We start from the raw sequence: 6,155 nt of genomic DNA on the forward strand, positions 1-6,155 counted from the left end.
TGTTGTGGGTTCTGCTGAAATGTCCTTGAGTGCAACATAGAGCTTCTATCTGCTTGATATAGGTCATCATGGATAAGAGCGGATGAAGTGCTCTTACAGTAATTGCTTCATTATTATATTTGTCCATACAGTACACCTCCAGAGACGTTTACTGCCTGGCACATCACTCTGAGGTCATTTATCACAAATCCTGACAGAAAAATAAAAAAATAAAACTTGAAAAGGATATTTTCACATACTTATGGAGCTTTTTTCTTTCCTACCTGACTAGTAGGTGTTTAACTTTAGGTTAGCTCACCAAGAAGCCTCACAAACTGTTTTTGCTCCTGTGTAACTTGTAAAACAGTAAATTCTAGATACATTTTGTAGAGAAGGAGCCATTAATATTACAAAACTTTCAGCTCCCATTTATTTGGCGGTTTTAAAATGATAAGTCATCTTGATGTGATTAAATGATGAAGCTCATTAAAAGTCTGCCCACTGCTTCTTCTGCAGACTCAGTGTGAAACACTAATGAAACAACTTTTTCCTTCAGCTTATTGATCTGTTGACTTCTGCAGGAATAAAGCTTTAACATAAAGTATTACCAGAAACCTGCATCCTTTTCTTCTGGGGAAAAAGTGTATAATGTATCAGTAATTCTTAACCCTTTTTCAGAGCATGATCCCCTTTAGTCAAGTCAAGTCATCTTTATTTATATAGCACATTTAAAAGACATCAAGTGTCGGCCAAAGTGCTGAACAGAAGGATAATATAATAAAAGAATTAAAATAGAAAGAAAACATTTTAAAAAGAATTGTAAGACACGTAAGAGTATATAGCATATAATGTACATGCAAATATGCACATACATTTAGGGATGAAAATATTTTGTAACAATTAGTCTTTGAACTCTAAGACGCGCTCTATGCTGAATTTAACTTTCCTTTAAAAGAGGAAGAAGAAGACAAGTTTTCTCACTCTCACTTTAAAGTGAATGTCACCTTGAGATTGTCAGACATGCTACTGGGGAATCATCACTGAGAGATTGGTATGCTGCATCAGTTTCTCTATTTTTCTTGCATTCTCCATAGTGTCCCATATTAATGTGTTTAATAGTTATCATGTTTTAATCCACTAATTGCCCTGACTTTTGTTTTTTGAGGGTTTTTTCCAAAGGAGCTGACCAAAACTAGCTACAATTATTATAATTTCAGTGCATGTCTGATCTCCCTTACCTCCTAATCAGTATTCAAAAGCACTGAGCACATAAATAGCCCACTCGCTCTGCTGCCAAAGCAGGGTGAGGATGAACTGTTGGCCCACAGCTGCTGGCTCCTGGTTCACCAGTATAGAGATGACCCTTAGCCCACCATTGTGCAGCCATGCTGAAGAATTATTTCATCCATAGTGTTCTCTAACTTGTCTGAAGACAACAGTTGGCTAGCTTTGTTAGATAACAGCCACAAAGGACCACTCCAACACTTTGCTGCCGTACAAAAATGAAACAAAGCCAAACTGTTACACAACCACAAAGGGAAAAAGGGATTAAGCTGTGCATACTAACATTTTTGATGTTCTTCTATTCTCACAGGTGTAAGCGAATGATTGCTGCTCTAAATGAATGTTAGCTGTTGAAAGCGTTTCCTTCCAAGAACATTTTCTGAGTTGTTCTGTTTAACAGTTGTCAGTTACTGTTCAGTAACTTTTAATTTTTTTTCTTGTTTCTTGTCAGAAATCATTTTTTTATCTCTCAAGATAATGTGTCTTGTTAGGTGTCTTTTCACATATTCCATTGCCTCCACTTCCATGCCGTGATCTTGCTGGAAGTGGAGGCCCAGTTCTGAAATGTTGACAATCCCACCAGCATGGATGATGACGTAGATGTAGTTGTTTCTGGTTCTGTAAGCTGTCCTATGCAAGCACACAAGGAATTGGTGGTTTTCAATTAGGTAAAATTTATTTCCGTTGCATTTACTAATAGTCTGCAAACCAATCTGCCCCCAAATCAAACCATTTGTCAGATAGTGTGTTTTCCTTGTGCCATCAAAACAGCTCTGAACACTCAGGACATGGACAGACCTCTACAGATGTCCTGCGGTGCCTAGCACTGGAAAAATATAGACCCTTTAGATGTAGAGGAGGGTAACCTCAGAAGATCTACATTTTTTTCAACAAATCTGCACAAGGACAGGGATGTACACAGGTCAAGGCAAACTGCCAAGGGTGACACAACTGGTTATTAGGCTTAGGGGACAATTACCTTTTCACAAAGGTTTGGATAGCTTTTTTTCCTCCTTACTAAATGATATAATCATTTAAAAGCTGCACTTTGTATCTATGTGGGTCATCTTTGTCTAATATTAAAATCTATTTGATGATTTGAAACGTGACAAAAATACAAAAAAAAAGGAATCAGGATGGAGGCAAATACTTAGTAACTGAATGTGACAGCACTTTTTATAAAGAGTAGCAAGTGCCTAGGATTAGAAAGAAAGCATTATACTGACTGTACCATATTCTCTTTTGCAAAAAAGTAAATCAAGCTATTAATGAATCCTGTCTCAATTTAGTGCACCTCATCTGAAAGAGACATCTGCCTACCACTTGAGTGTCTGTGCTCTCTGGACATGATAAAAACATTTTTGTGGCTTCATGAAATGCCTCAAAAATCCCCTAGTTAAAGTTAACTTTCGACGATGAACTTGTGTTGGCATAATGTGCGCTTACAGTGATTCATCCTTCACAAAGTCATGAATTCCCTCCTCGTGGGTGTTTATGTTTCATAAACACGTTCTGTATCGGTGCCCTGTTGTATGCAACCGTGTCGCATGGGTCATCCATTGCTTTTGCTCGAGGCCCTACTATCTCTAGTCTGGCTAGCTGAAGAGTCCTGATAAGGGAGATAAGTTATCTAATGATAACTAGAGCCTCCTACGTATCGCCTGAGAGCCCCCACACACCTCAATTATGTAAAACCTTGGTAGGAAAGCACGTGGGCCTTTTAAAATCTCCAAATGTGTCCGTGTCCACCCATTTTAATATAATCCACAACCATTTAACTGTTATTTTAATAATCACTGGGTCTAATCCTCTATATTGTGAAATGGTGTCTTAATGTGGGTGCTATGGTAAAAAACAGTCTGCAACATCTGACAGACAGAGGCTGCATGGCTATTGAAACCATAGCAACACCAGTCAAACTGGGGCTTCGCTAGTCGCACTTAGAAAACATCAGACGTATTTTGGAAATCACAGGGGGCCCATGCAAACATGTTTGGCGCCTGCAGTCCCACAGTCTTCTGACTTTTCGTCCTCCTCCATCAGCCCTTTTTGTTAATATCCCTGGCTTCACCATTTCTCCTCTTCCTCATGCTTCCTCTCTGTTTTGCTGTCCCTATAATCTCTGTCCATCTTTCTCCCTCCCTCCTCTCTCACAGGCCCCTGATTTATCCATCCATGTCTCCTTGCCTTTCCGCCTTCATCTATCTGTCCATCTCGCTCTCCCTTCTGTGTTCATTTTTTACCTGCCTTGGCTGAAATGTGCTTGGTCATTTTGTGTCTTTTTCACTGTCTCCTGTTCCCTTATCTTGTTTAATAACCTTGTGCCAAAATGTTATGTGTCTGAGATGCTGCCAGAAACCCAGATGACCTAACTTGACTTGCCTCAGCTTTTCTGTCCTTAACCTATCTTTCTCCTTATGTCCTTATATCTCTTCGGTCCCTCTTTATTTAGTCCTCCCTCATCTTTACAATGTCCTCTTTGCCTGCTTTGTTCATCTTCCCATCATGCCACTTTCCCTCTTTTATCTCACCATTATGTCTGTATTCACTCCACTTTGCCTCAATATCCTTTATCTGTCTTTTCTACTGACTCCTTACTCTCTCACACTGTCCTTACGCTTCCCTGTTCTTAACTGTCTGGATTCCTCTATCCTTCACAGTCTTTCTCTTTCCGTCCTCACTCCCATCCATCCACCTGTAGCAGTACGTTCAGCTCAGTGTTCCTGGGATCCATCATGTCGAGCTCGCTGTGGGAGAGGACATTTGCACCGCACCCCAGCAGGAGCTCGGCCAGCTCCCTGTGGCCGTGCGGAGCCTCCCAGTGCAGTGCCGTCGTTTTCAGCACGTCTTCGGTGTTGATGCTCTGACGCTGTTCTGTACAGAGGCACACAGTGCCCTCTGGTGGTAAGAAAATGAAAAACACAACAGAGGGCAGAAGAAGAATGAAGAGAACGTGAGAACAACTGTAGATAACCACATATGAAGACAGGTGTTTTCTGCACAGGGTGACGTTACTGAAAACCATGCAAGATGGTTACAGATTACTATTATTTATTATTTTTAAAATGTGTGTTTTTCTTTTTTGTCATGTCAAAAAACGGGTGAGGCGGGTTTGCAGCTTAGCTATATATATATAAATTCCCCTATTGTCTCTGTGGGCGGTCAATCCTTCCACCACGGGTCCTCTACCAGAGGCCTGGGAGCTTCTTGAGGGTCCTGTGCAGTATCTTTTTTTTATTTTTTTTATTTCATTTTTATTTCAAACATTTCAAACATGTGTATCTTAGCTGTTCCCAGGATTGCGCTCTTCTGGACAGAGATCACCGATGTTGTTCCTGGGATCTGCTGGAGCCACTCGCCTAGCTTGGGAGTCACAGCACCTAGAACTCCGATTACCACTGGGACCACCGTTACCTTCACTCTCCACATCTTCTCGAGCTCTTGTCTGAGCCACTGGTACTTCTCCAGCTTCTCGTGTTCCTTCTTCCTGATGCTACATCTATCACTACAGCCACCTTGTCTACCACCACTATCTCCAGTTGGTTAGCCACCACCGTTTTGTCCGTCTGTATCTGGAAGTCCCACAGGATCTTAGCTCAGTCAGTCAACACTACCCTAGGGGGTGTGTTCCATTTAGACCTCGAGACTTCCAGGTCATACTCAGCACAGATACTTCTGTATACTATGCCGGGCGCTTGGTTATGGCGTTCCATGTATGCCCTGCTTGCTAGCATCTTGGAAGCTTGCTGTTATGTGCTGGATTGTCTCAGGGGCATCTCTACACAGCCTGTACCTGGGGTCTTGCCTGGTGTGATAGATCCCAGCCTCTGTGGATCTTGTGCTCAGCTTCTGTGCTGCCATGATTAGAGCCTGTGTGCTGTCTTTCAGTCCAGCTTTGTCCAGCCACTAGTGGGACTTCTGGATGTCAGCCACTTCCTCTATCTATCTATCTATCTATCTATCTATCTATCTATCTATCTATCTATCTATCTATCTATCTATCTATCTATCTATCTATCTATCTACCTACCTACCTACCTACCTACCTACCTACCTACCTACCTACCTACCTACACTGAGTGCACCTTCACTGATCTAATAAGTACTTCAAGGCTGGTAGCTGCTATAATGTAGGTAAATATTTGTGTAGAACCTAAGCCGGAGTAATTTCTATGATTTATACACTGTCATTCCACTTTCAGTAATATTTTGTTGAATTACCACTCCAAAAGAACTTCTGTCATCTTATAACTGAACTCCTGTCACCATCTAGATCTCAGATTTACCATAAACATAACCTACAGGCTAAAAAAAAAAAGCCCTCTTGCATAAGTTTTTCTTTTTCATGTAATTACAAGAAGGAAATGATGTATGAGTTTGTCACAGACTAGGGAGTTTCCAGCTCTCTCTCATACACTGCCGCAAATATGACAGCTTATCAGCCAAAGCTGACACTCCACGGTAACAGAAATGTAAATGATCATAACTTTCACTCACACAGTCGGCTTTACTTTAGGAGAGGAGATGGGTCTGCCCCATTTCATTAGCAGCAGTCCTTTAATTCATAAATATAAATGATCCCGGATGTGGCTGTTTTAAAAAGATAAAAAGGTGAAAGCTCCAATTTCTCCACTTATTTTAAAATGCAGAGATCGTGTGAACATGCAATAAATACACAGCGCCTTCAAAAACTGCCACTAGTTCCCAGAAAAACCTTTTTAACAGGTGACGCTGTTTACTGTTTAGAACTTCATTGCCAGTTTGCATAATTTTAACTCTAATGTCTGTAAAGCCAAAACAATCAGTGTTCCATGGAGGTAGACGAGTATGCACATGCATCTTATTATGGATTAGGCTAAATATTATTCCATAATTAATCTGTAACAGCTGCC

Source organism: Maylandia zebra, linkage group LG11, assembly GCF_041146795.1.
Source record: "Maylandia zebra isolate NMK-2024a linkage group LG11, Mzebra_GT3a, whole genome shotgun sequence".
Lineage (NCBI taxonomy): Eukaryota > Metazoa > Chordata > Actinopteri > Cichliformes > Cichlidae > Maylandia > Maylandia zebra.